Here is a 14,440-nt window from a genome sequence, read left to right as displayed (position 1 = left end):
ATTCGGCCGCATATCAAACAAACCCTTTTATAATATATTTGATGACAATGCAGACATTCCAAGTCAAATAATTACAGGTAAATTAATTTGCTTATGAATACTAGTATTGTTTTAATAGCATTATTTAGATTATTTACTAATATTTTAAATATTCACCCTATTATAGATGTCATTAACAGTACCTGTAACTGATGACTTAAAAATAAAATAGGTGCAAAAGATGAAGAAATATTTGTGAACTAAAAAATTACAATTCAATGCAAAAGTCCAGGAGATACTAAAAAAGTTTTCCCGAAGAAGACTATACTTAACCATATCAGCATCACAGAGACTCTTCTAGAAACTAAAACCTCTTCACTTAACTCAGTAAGTTTGAATGATAACAGGGAGCATAAATTAGAAATGGAGATATTTCAACTGAAAAAAAAAAAAGCAAGAACAGAAGTTGAAGCAGGAAAAAGATATGTTAAAACAGGAAGTGATGAAAACTGAATTTCTAAGAATTCAAATAGAGCGAGAAACTGGTGTACAATTGCTGTTTCATGCTAACGATGGAACAAAGCATATTTTTAAACATTTGTTCAACTAATATAAGTCTGACTTTGTTCACTACTCAAATAATACTTAACAGTTAATACTACTATTTAAGGGCTATTTGCAGTTAGCAAAAAATGATTTATGTGATAACTTATTTTTTAATAATAAGAATTTATTGTTAATGTTTTTTATTATTTTAAATTTTAACCACCAGTATTTTTTTTTTCGATTCAAACATATAAATATAAAATTATTTTTTTTTATAAATTGTGTACACATTTATACATTATAATACATTATCACATTAGTAATCTTATTAAATAAATATATATTCCATACAATTTTTAGATTATATTTTAGTTTCAGACATAAAATTTCTATTTATTTATTTATAATATACGGGCAAGTCCTTTGTAAATTTATGCTAGGTACAGCTTAGTAGAGTTGATAAACAGTATAGTGAGAATAGAAATAAAAATAAAAGAAAATAACATAATTAGTATGTAATTAATAGAAGAACTATGTCTCAACAAGAATATGATGACTAGAAGAGACAGTTTTATATGATCAAGAATTGAATCTCGTAGTTTAAATAATTTTAAATTTTAAATAGTTTTAAATAACGAATTTATATAAATTTATATTTATATAAAGATATTGTGTTAGCAACTTCATTAATTCATCATGCAAATTCTCTCCATCCATTCTTTTTTTCTCCTAATTCTGACCACTTGAAAATTTTGTTCATCGATTATAAATTATTGATTTGGGAATACTCATAAAATTATTTTACTTACATTCTTTTGGTAAATTGTTAAGTTGATTTATAGTGCGGTTTTTTTATAAAAAAAATTAGAAACGTCACTTATTGTACCTATTTGTGTTTTTTAACTTAATTACATCACATGTAAGTATGTCTTTCCCAATTTGTATCGTTTAATTTCATTCTTTTTTTCCCACATAAACAAACATAATTATTCGCGTTTGAAATAATACAAATATTATTATTACCTATTACTAATAGGTAACATCACGGTTTAGTCGGTTATGAAGTAATAATTTTTATAATTTTATAAAGCAGGGTTTATCACGTACGTGATTCACAGCAAATGACAGAATACAGGCGACAACCAAATGTTTTATTTTGATAGTGGTTCATATTTGATTCGTGTAAATAACATATTTTCTATTTATAAAAACAGAATTGAAAATAATTGTTTCGTTCTGCTAGTCATATATAGGTAGATGTTTTTATACAAATTATGATAGTATATAAGTTTATAGTGTGTCCGGCACTCTGGAGATAAGAAAAATATACAATTATTTGATTTAACATTTCTTAATTTCTAGTAATAAATACTATACGCCATAAACATTACATACAACAAAAAAAAATAGAGTCGTAATGTCACTGCCTTTCAACGTTTTATACTATTTAGTTGGATTGCTTTACACTACAAAATAGAAGCGCGAAGCCTTAGATCCGATCCATAAGTGCGAGGCACTGTGCATTACATTTTCTGCACACCCCTCACGAAGGCACTGAAAATCACTATTCAGTTACTATATTCCGCAACTAGGTTCTTTAAGGCCTCGAGAAATAAATTAACTCTTTCAGTCCCGACTTTTCATTTCGAAAACAATTTTATTTTTTTATTTACATTGTAAATAAGTTATCCTGAAAATTTAAAAATTTTATCATACTCATTTTTGGAAATTTTCAATGTACATTGGAACTTGACGGCACAAAAATAAGACTTTAAACCAAACGCAACGTATTAATTTTTTTTATATGTACTGATAAAACAATTACATTTTCTTCAAAATGATTGTGGTCTTTTGTGTATAAACCTATCCAATTATATATATTATATACTTATTAATTTAAATATTAAATACCACAGTACTACAAAATATAAATAAATAATTGTCACGGCCCTGTGTACGTGCGACCACTTAGACACAATCGCAGACAAGAATGCACAAATCCGCAAAGCACTGAACAATGAATGAAGAAAAAACGTTACTCACAATCCGACCGCTGGTAAATATAAAACAATGAACATTAATACGTTGGATAATGATAATTGTCTTGAACGATAGTTCACCAGACGGTCGATTCACAGTAGGCAAAAATTACAAGTTGGACAAAAACGTGGTTTTCACGAAGATGGCTACAAAAACACGAACACTTAAACAGATTGAAAACGTTGTGCTCACAACGAAGACAAAAAGATCAATGCCCAACGGTGCCGACGACATTCACGACGAAGGCTTTGGCCGCCGACACCAGGATGAAGATAAAATGTCTCAGTGCCACCACACTAAAACCAAAAAACAAGAATTTATCGAAATGTTGTGGCACTGAGAACATGACTTTGACTTTTACTAAAACATAACCGAACAATTTGAAAACTTCAAATAACGAATACATTTTCATGCGATTATAATGATGCAATTACGTACCCGACCAGTCGCACACGGAGACTTATAGCCGCTGTCGACAATCACTGCGGATACAAGGTTTATAGATAATATATTATCTTTAAACCTTGCTGCGAATACGCAACGCACGAAAATGATAACATTAAATGAAAACAAATCAAACAATTTAACTAAATTAAAATCAACATATATTATGTAATATTATTTCAGAAACTCCAAAAAATTTGAAAAGAAAATTTTATATTGGAGATATTAAATCACCTGATTTAGCAACTCAAGAGAGCAAAAAAATCTTTTAATAATGCCAGATTACAAATCATTTCACAAAAAAAAAAAATTAATGTACTTCATCAAACCGTTATAAGATTAAGAAAAAAATTGACTTAATTACAAAAATTAATCAAACATCTTAAGATTATTAATTTAATTAGCGAACAGGCTCATGACAATATTTTGGTATTTATATGTGAAATATGATCATAGTTGTGCGTGTTTATACTCTGTTTTTATATTTGTAATTTATTTTGTTAATTCTAATAACTCGTACAAAAATTTTTGGACGTATTTTTGTAGTAAATGATGTAGTTATTGTATAGTTATTTTTATAATATGTAATAGATTTATATTAGTGTATTTTTGTAACCAACAATAACAATGAACATAATAATTAACAATTTATGAGAGGTTATTTATTATTGATTTATATTATAGACAGAATTAAATTGATTTATTTGGATGGATATATTTTTAATAGCAAGTGTATGAAAATAAAATGTAAAAATAAATATGATTTAGGTATAAATCTACTTTACTGGACACTTTTTTTTTTTTTTTTTAATTTTTTTTTTTTCAAAATACATGATTTTTTATGCTGAACTCAAAACTATTTGAAAAAATTCCCGCAAACTTACCGTTAAAAATTGCAGTGATTACGCGTGTATGGAAATTCAAAGTTGTCAATATTATTAAATATGCTAAATAACTAACTTTCATAATTTTTGAACAGTACCCAGATAGCAAAATCATAATATAATAAAGTTATTATGACATTTCACTTGAAATGAGTAATATTATTTAAGCAATATTAATTCATTATAAATTAAGTACAAAAGTGTGATAATAATATAATTATATTTTTTGGCCACAATACCATCATTATTATAATATTTGTAGAAGGATATTATAAAAACAATTTAAGAACTATATCATTATAATATTCCAAAATAATGATTTTTCAATTGTTTTTCCATTCTCATTAATACATTATAATAATTCAACAAGTTTTTATAATATTAATGTTTTGTTTTTTAAACCCAACATTTAGCTAAAAATTTGAATATATTTTTTTACATTTTCTGCTTACGAAATGATAGCAGTATTTTGACTCAAGCTTTTTATGAATTTTGTAAAAAGCTTTTCCTATAGCTTTTCCATAAGCCAATATACCTTAGACTATGGAGTTAACAGTTGCCAATGAGCTTCTATTAATACTTATTCCCTGCTGTACATTTCAGTTTAACATATTATAGCTATTATAACATACCATTTCAAGACTGTATGGATATTTATATTAAAATGCAGCCAGCAAACAATAAATATTTCTTAAATATCTCTTTTATTTATAATAAGGAAAACATAAATGTATAGCTTTTAAAAGAATAGTTATAGGCTAATCCTACATAGTAGCATAAAATAAAAATATCAAACTTAGTAGTAATATAATACAAATATGTACTTAATTGAGATTAATAAATAAGTATTTTACATCTTTAAAATGTTTGTTTAAATAGAATAATATGGCAATTTTAAATTTGTTGTTAATCTATATTTTTAGAAGATTTTCTAAATGCAGCACCAGCAATATATTTTTTAATTGGATTTTCAATAGCTGCATTAGTCGAACTTTGAAAGTTTTTCATTTTTCTAATGGTTTCTGTAATAAAATATGTGGATTATTAACTTGTCATGGAATATTAACTATATAGTTGAACTGGAAAAAAATACATAACATATTATAAGAAAACACTCACAAAAAACTATTGCACATGATTTTAGTGAATAGAAAATTTTCTTTTTTTTTTTGTCCAACATAACTATATTCTTTTAAGAAATCATCATTGAAAAGTGCTTTTAGTAAGCCTCGTACCGTAGAATTAAGTTCTTTTTTTTGAAAACGTTTGAGCTCATTTACCTATACAAATGTGTTTGATAATTTTCATTTATAAATTTCTCTTCATTTTTATACAATTAAAACTGTTAATAAAAGAATAATTCATGAAAATTAAAAATATTATATATATTTTCACTTACAACACATGATTTATAAGACTTTTCCAAAAGTTTTTCTTCAAAAATAAATAATTGTTCTTCATCCTTAATGGAGATCATCAAATAAAAATCTTTTCCTTCTGTTGATATATTTTGGTGAATTAAGCCTTTGGTTTCATTTACTTGTTGTATTGTATCTGTTAGAATATGTTCCATTTCAATCTGCTTCTGTTGAATGGACTGTACATCATATCTTATCTTTAATACCACATTTAATATCCTCTTCAAAATATCTGTAATGGGGGAAAATACTATGTTTAAACAAATTAATAGACCATTATTAATTCTTATAAATATTAATTAATTTAATAAAATCTTTAAAAATATAATTATTGTATTGTTTAGATGTATATGGTTTAGACATTATGTTTTTGAGTTCTAAATCATCATTAAAGTTGTGTTTAATTGGTGTAGATGGTTTATGACAAAGATTGGATAACTTTTTGGTATCAATATAATTTAAGGAGAACAATGAGTTATATTGTAATATATAATACATACTCAGTCATAAGTCATGACCATTAAATAGTTTAACAGGTAACATATTTACCTCGTAACACTATTTCTTCTTGCACAACAGGGATTAGTGATTGGTAGCTGTCTTGTGGTGTGACCTTAAATGGAGAAGATGTTGTATAGATTATGGATGATATTTCATGAGTACTTTCTGGAGTAGTCGATAAAGACGTATTCTCTGTTAATAATATATATGTTTAACGTGTTATATAATAAAATATAATTTTTAACTAAATTAGAGTATCAAATATAAATAGTAAAATACCTTGAATTTATGTACTTATTGGTTTAAAAAGAATTCTTTTTATTTTTGAAGGAGGGCAATCTGACATCTGAACATCATTATCTTAAAACATAATTGAAGATCAATAAATAAAAGCTTTATATATATGCTTCAATTATTATAATATACCTTCATTAGAGAAACTAGAACCAGGCATATTTAGTTTGGATTTTAACGATTGGGTCTTATAATTCTCTATTGTACTGCTTTCTTTATAACTATAATTTAACTTGTGGTCAAAATCTGCAAATGAATTACAAAATGAAAACTTTAATAGTTATAACCAATTTATTAAAACAAAAAAGGTAAACATACTATAATTAGTATCTGTTTTCTGCAATTTGGGTGAAGTCATCAATGTTATTGAAGTATCAGAATCTACCTTCCTAGCATCAAAATCATCTAAAAAGACAATTAACTAGTTATTAAAATAATTATAACCAGGGCTAAGATTTGTATGCAATAAAAAATTGTAAAATATGCATTTCATTTACCAAAATATGCAAAAATATGCATTTAGATTTTTATAAGATTAACACAATATAAATATAATTAAAAAAAAATATTTGTTTGTTGAAATACATCAGTGGTTGGATTTTTTTCTTAACCCTACAATGCATGATTTTTTATTTTTTTATTTTTTAATTTTTTTGAGTTGTTATATTAGTTCTAATGAAGGGCAAATTACTTAAAAAAATTTTGGTATTTTAAGTTTAAAAAAAACAATTTTTTAGTTTGTAGCCAATAAACAACGCTATGTATTTACGTACAACATAATTATTTATAAAATTTATAAATGTAATTTATTCATATACCTATCTTGAAAAGTTATATCATTTATTCATTAACTATAAATATAAGAAAATAATTGGTTAACTTACCAATTACAAAACAAAAAATACATTTTTAAAAATGTAACTTAATATAATGTAATTGAAAAATAAAATAAAATTTTAAAATAAATTATAAATTTAAAATAAATTTTATGTTTGACAAAAAGAACCAAGTTTTATACTTTAATCAGCAGGTCTAGAATTAAATACGAAATATTAATATTAAATTATAAATATTAATTACAAAATATGCTAAAAAATATCAATTTTTCGCATTCTTATAATCGAAATATGCAATAATATTCATTTTATTCAATATATGCAATAATATGCATTTTATCTAAAATATGCAAAAACATGCAAAATAAAAATACCACCATGTATCTCATCATGAGGTGATTCGTTGACATTACTGACAAAATCAATAATCAGAAGTCGCAAAAAAAACATGCTGTTGCATACAAATCCTAGCCCTGATTATAACAATACATATTATTTAAGTACTTGTATAAGTTAAATCATGTATATAAAAAGTAAACATTCAATAGGTATTTACAATTTCGTTTATTTTTATGTAACTTTTCAATATACTGAGGAGGTTCTAAATTTATAGCTGTAGTTTTTCTTTTCCATTTTGAATATTCAATATTAGATAGGTCACTTGTATCCTCTGCTAATTTAACATTTTCTCTAGTTTCATGTAATGTTCCTATTAAGTAAATAATTAGTAAAAAATTAAAACAATGTACCTTATTAATAAAATATTTAACAATGCCTTTTTTCAAAATTCTTGATTTAAAATAATAAAAATCAAATTTATTTGGATTAGTACTTCGTTGTATATGCTTTTTAACATCTTTTTTTGGCCAGGCGCACATGTTATTTTTCATCCAGTGTGAAGGAACAGCCTCTACAGCATTTTCATTATCAAAACTGATTATGCTCCACATTTTTATTGGCTAACTAAACTAAAAGTTAATTTAAATTAATAAAAATTTTAATATGCTAGGTATACATAGGTACATAAACAGCATGTTACAAAAATTGATAATTAATTAATGTAATTTTTTTTTCTAATCAGTATTCTTTTATTTTATTTTTAATTGATAAGAATGAAAGTTATTATATAGTTAGTCAATAAAATAATTACCTTTCAGTTTTTCTTTATTTAGTTTTGGATGAATATTATCCCCATAATACAAATTTATTAATCTCAGATGTTATAATTTCTACAATGTATTAACAATTATTATTTTTAAAACTTAATTAATAATTAGTAATTATTATTGTTTGAAGTTCAAGTTATTATAGAAAAAAATTTACCTAATTTAATAAAAATAAATTCTTTAAATAATTTCTTTAAAGGTAAACTAACAATTTTAGAATCTATCTCATTGTATAAGATTTATATCATTCTATTAATTAAAAGAAGTTATACTTAATAATAAACAAAAAAAAAAAAATTAAAATTTTACAATTATAATACAGTGTGTAGTAAAGGAATAGCAATAAGGTTGCTGTTTCTCGGAAATATCATAATCTTATTTTTAATATCATTAATGTGCCAGTAATCAAAATCATCCGATAATTGTTGGACTTCATATATATTCGGGAGAGATGATCAAATTGGTTGATTGTAAAAATCTTTTTTTTGAATAAATTTCTTTCCTATTAAAACAACCTCTCCAGTTTCTTTTAAATGAGCAATATTGAATAACTTAACAATATCATTATTATTGATACAAAAATATGACTCAGCATCAATTTTACTTTTAATTTTGAAGTTGTCTTTCACTAATGTTGTATACTGTGGATTAATTGTGATATTATCTACTAAAGGCCCTCTATTATGAGACCCTAACGTAATATAGGTTTTTGGTTTTGTCTTAGTAGGTTGGATAACTAAATTACTTCCTTCATGATATCTATTTATAATTTGTTGTAATGACTTGTATGGCTTTTTCAGCATTGTCTTTAGTACCTTCATATAGTTTTCAAATGGAAATGCACTACATAAATTTAATGGTCCATATCTTTCATAATCGTCAACTAAATGGATTAAGCCATGAATATTACTAGATACCAAATGTTGTCCATAAACTTGTTCAAACGATTTTACAAAATATTCTAAAAGATTTCTTGCATATTGGACAAATTCACTAAGACCTGGTGTTAAAAGTATAGTTATAGCTACACTTAAAGCTTTAAAGTTTTTAAAACAGTGATCACTCAACACTTAATCTAATACTAATGGTCCAATATATGTATAATAAAAAATACCTAAACTCAGTTGCTTTCCAACGAGCTACTTCAATTAATGTTCTAGGTTTTCTAGAAAACTCGCAAACAAAAAATGGTTTTGAATTAATTATTAGTTCAGATAATTGATTAATTTTCCATGATGGCAAACGAACATTTAAAGGGCTTTTCAAAAAAATACAGTAATAAAATAGTTATTAGTTATTACAAATAGGTACCTAATAGTTAATTAAAAAACTGTAAAAATAAGAAATAGGTAAGTAAAATGAACCCAAAAAATGCATAATTTTTAGTTTAGGTAGGTAATGAAAAACAATAATTGAACAGTGAATAACTAGAGATTATAATTGCCTATAATTTATTATTTAATAATAACATATTTTAGAAATAGGTAAATATTACTCTTATTAAATTTAACTACAGCCAACAAATGTAAACTAATACAGTAATACAACCACTTAGTTTTATAATGGTCGATGTGGAGTCTGATTTTAAACAGATTTTAAGGCCAGGAATTTAGATTTAAAGTGTCTTTCTTACTGTGGAATATGTGAGGTCATACTCAGCACGGTACAATATACCGTATTGATATAATGATTATGGTAAAGAATTGTTATAACTTATTACTCATGGTTTTATATTGAGCAAGTCACACTAGTATGATACTATATTGGATATTTGGATTTTACTTAAGTATAATTTACCAAGGTTAAATCTTTTTCCGTCTTATTTTTATCAAAATATGAAAAGTTAAAATCTAAATCCAATAAAATTATAATATACAGTTATATATGTTTTGGAACACTCCCGAAAAAAATTTCTAGATACGGCCTTGTATACAAATACATATAATAATTAGTTGCACACTATTATCTTCGTGTGGTTATACAAAAATTTAAAATATTTAAGTAACACGCTAGCATGCAAAACGAATATTTTATATTATAGCTTACCTTAGATCTCGATCAAGTTGAAACACAAAAATATAATACTAGTATTAGTATAATACTATAGTGTCAAAGACGACTAAGAATTTTAAAATATTACGTGCACATACTACACTGTACACTTCAATAAGTATAATAATATAAGCGACGGCGATGTCAAATTGGCTAACACAATCAAGTATTCAAGGGTGACTTGACAAATTGACACAGGCACACTACAAACAGTCATAGGCGCAACTAGGGGGGTGCTTGGGGGTGCTTCAGCACCCCCAGACTTTAATTTAGCACCCCCAGTTCAAAAACACCATAAATTGTAAAATCGCGTGAAAAACATAATTTTGTTCATTTTACGCAAGTTATTTTTATTTGTCGTTTTTAGCAGAAACACAAATTGTTTGTGATGATTATAGTTATACGTTATATCAAATATTACGTGATATAATATATTAATATCGACAATATCGTAGCAGTCATAGATAATAAATTAGCAGCACGATTAAATATGTATATCTAAAATCGTGGTTAGCAGTAATCAATTGATATAATTTAAAAATATGAGGGTTAGATAACAGATAAGTGATAAATGGATAAAACCAGTAGTTTATTTATAGAATACTGTCACTAGTTTATTCGATAAATCGCCAAATGTCATTGTTCGGCTGTTCCACGAATTAACTATTTGTTTATCAAAAATCATATTATAATGTATACTCAATACTGTATACCGTATACGTTCTACTCGTTGACCATTGTCATTTTCTAAACCCATTACTGTACGATTGACGGTTGTAATAAAATATATTTTGTTTTCTCATGTGAAGTGTTTTAACTGTAACCTATAATATAAATTTCTGTTAGTATATTACTGTTAGTATACTTAAATATTGTGTGCCATGTTTTTATGGTTCATTTAAGAATGGTTATAGTAATTATAAGATTTAAATATGGTATTTGGGGGTGTGGGGGCATAGGCCCCACGGGTCTGTGTCCTCTACATAATTTTAGCACCCCCAGTGTTTGGCTTCTAGTTGCGCCTATGCAAACAGTGGCACCAGAATTACAAATACATCCACAAAATATTTATAAGAACTAAAAGCTCGTTACTGAAATATATTTATTTATAGAATAACAACAATAGGGTACGTACTACGTATTGCAACTAGGAGAAACGAGTGACTCGCGACGAGCCCGCACGTACACCAAGTGCCAACATAAATTATAAATGCTGATTAATGGTTACTGATTATACACTTATTCAAACAAGTTTGACAAAAAATTTTAAAATCAATGTACCTATAAATAGCTAGGTACACTCTTATTCATCTTTATGCATAGTAATATTTATTATTATGCCTAATCTATATTTTAAAAGCGACGTATTACACTTTATATATACCCTTACTCAATAACTGTGCTAGAGTTTGCGAGGCCCTGGGCAAAATAAATGTTGAGTCTTATAATTTCTATTAATAAAATATTTTAAGTTCAGTTAAATCAGAACCCTCCCCTCACGCCGTCCCTGCCCATACTTAATTATAATTAAATAGTATTAATATTATACCGTATGTTGAAAACATTCAAATATTATTATTAACTAATTTTACCAAAAATATTATAATAACTTTATTATTATTATTATTATTACCATACATAAAATATATTATAATATTATTAATAATTAAATACGGAAAAAATATTATAATAATTATATTATAATATACTTAAAATAATATTTGTATTACTGTATAAAAAAAAATATTATTATTGAATTACTGAAACGATATTATATTAATAAGATAACTATGTTATTACAATAACATTTTTTATATAATATTATCTATGTACTGTAATAATAATAATATTATATTATTATCATCACACAATTGCTATCTGGGGGTAAGTTTTCGCAATTTTGTGGGAGACCGAGGTTCACCTGAGGTGGTTTTACACAACATATCGGGGGATATTTTCGATTTGCGGAGCGGAGCGACAGCGCCGAAGAGCGTAGCGACGAGTGCCGAAACACGCGTAATCACTACAACTTTGAACTTTCATAACTTTTGAACGGTAAGTTTGCGGGAATTTTTTCAAACTGTTTTGAACTCAGTACAAAAAAAACCACGTATTTTGAAGAAAAAAAAGGGTGTCCGGTAAAGTAGATTTGTTCCATGATTTAAAATGAAAATTATTGGAGTGGTTTATTTTCATATTTTGAGGAACTAACTCAATGATTTGTGTTTTGTAAAATATTCATATTTCTATATATTTATGTATTATTTTTATTAGTTAACATGTCATGGTGAAATTCTGGTGTTTTATATGTGATTAATATGACTATTGTTTGCATGAAAAATTCCGTTTTTGTCTGGTAATTGTTTATTTTAAAATAAATCATCCGCGTTATTAAATTTAATATTTTAGAACAATACTTCTGAATCAATTAAAGAAGTGCTTAATAGAAGTTTTAAATCAAACAATGCAAAATATTCACCAGTGATTAGATCATTTGCATTAACTCTCCAATTTTATTCAGCTAGGACCAACAATTATGCCAGAAAAACATTTAAAAATGTATTACCAAATCTAGCAATAATTAAAAAATGGTTTTCTGTTGTTGGTAGATAACCAGGATTCATATTTGAAGCATTTGAAGCAATTAAGAAAAAAATTAAAGAAACACATGGTTTAGTTATTTGTAATATTACAATTGATGAAGTATCTTTAAGAAAGCAGATCATTTTTCTTAATGGTAAATTTTATGGAAAAATCGATTTGGGAACAAGGTAAGATCAAAATGACTCAGATAATACTCAACAAGCAACAAATGCATTAGTGTTTCTTACAATTTACGTGAATGGGCATTGGAAGGTTCCATAAGGATATGTTTAGTACACTCTTACAAGCAATGAAAGAGCAAATTTATTGACTAAATGTCTTGAATTATTTGTTGATACAAGAACCAAATGCTTTTCCATAATATTTGACGGGGCTCCAACATACAGCAATATATCAATCATTGTCAGCTAATTTTGATTACTTCTCTGAACATTTTCAACCTTGGTTAGTATAAACTACCCAGTTTATCCTATTGCAGGAAAAAATAAAATATTTATATTTTGGGACGCTTGCTACATGTTGAAGTTGGTTAGAAATAAAATAAGTGATAAAATAGAGTAAATGGAGAGACTATTCAATGGGATCATTTAAAGAGCTTACAAAATATTCAAGAAATAGGACTACATGCAGCCAATAAATTTAAATATCTCAAATCCATTACTTAGAAAATAAAATTAACGTTAGATTGGCTGCTGAAACTCTTAGTTCAAATGCTCTTATGTTTTGTGAAGAATTAAAATTAATGTCAGGATGTAAAGCTACAGCTCATTTCTGTAGAATGTTTAAATTAAAACAAGAAGAAATACCATGGTATTAAAAAATCTAAAAAATCTTTGTAAAACGAATACAGCTAAAAATACAGTTATATTTATTATTTAATTTTAGTAAATGTAGCTACACAATTATAGCCAATCCACTAAAATTATACAGTAACAATTAAATAAATATGAAAACAATTTATTTATAAAATTATTTATTATACATAATAATTAATAAAAATAATGATGCTTATCATTACTTCTGTATAAAACATAAATTGTTAGATGTTATACAATATATTGTAGGTCTTATACAATCCAAATTTTTTATCGAGTAACACATTAATTCCTTGGTTAAGCTTACATTATAAAATTGAAAGTGCTTATCAAAATAATGACAATGAAAAACATTACCTACATATTATAAATGGACTTTCATCAATGTCATGAGCAAAACATTATATTTTAAGAAAAAAATAACTTTTTCTGAAGGTGAGATATTATGAGGTTTTGTTATGAGCAGCAAATTACTAGATAAAAGTATATTTGCTTGTATATTTTTATGCTGATTTAAATGATTCTTAAATGAGTGAAAAATTCTTAAATAATTAAATTTGTTACATTTAAATACATCTATAGATTTAGGAACATGAAAAATGTTTAAATGTTTTATTAAATGAGAATGTAAAGTAAATGTTGAGTTGCATAAAAAACGATAAAGCATATTTATATTTAAAAGATACCTGTTATATTATAATTTAACAAAAAAATGTATGGACTATGTATTATGTATATATGAATGTGATTTAAAAAAAAAGGAACTATTTTGAGTACTTTAAACAGCAATGACAATTTATATTGACATTATACATATATATGAAATATAAAAATAAATATTATTTAAATCAGAGGTTCCCA

At 25.5% G+C, this 14,440-nt stretch overlaps 1 pseudogene; it reads right to left on the bottom strand.

The window, feature by feature from the left end:
• Positions 1-4,786: 4,786 nt before the first annotated feature.
• On the bottom strand, positions 4,787-10,764 carry LOC112691155 (annotated as a pseudogene).
• Positions 10,765-14,440: the final 3,676 nt, after the last annotated feature.

This window comes from Sipha flava, unplaced genomic scaffold (genome assembly GCF_003268045.1).
Source record: "Sipha flava isolate LNK unplaced genomic scaffold, YSA_version1 570_pilon_pilon, whole genome shotgun sequence".
Classification (NCBI taxonomy): Eukaryota; Metazoa; Arthropoda; class Insecta; order Hemiptera; family Aphididae; genus Sipha; species Sipha flava.
Note: the sequence above shows the minus strand (reverse complement) of the source record. Positions and strands in the feature narration are given on the sequence as shown.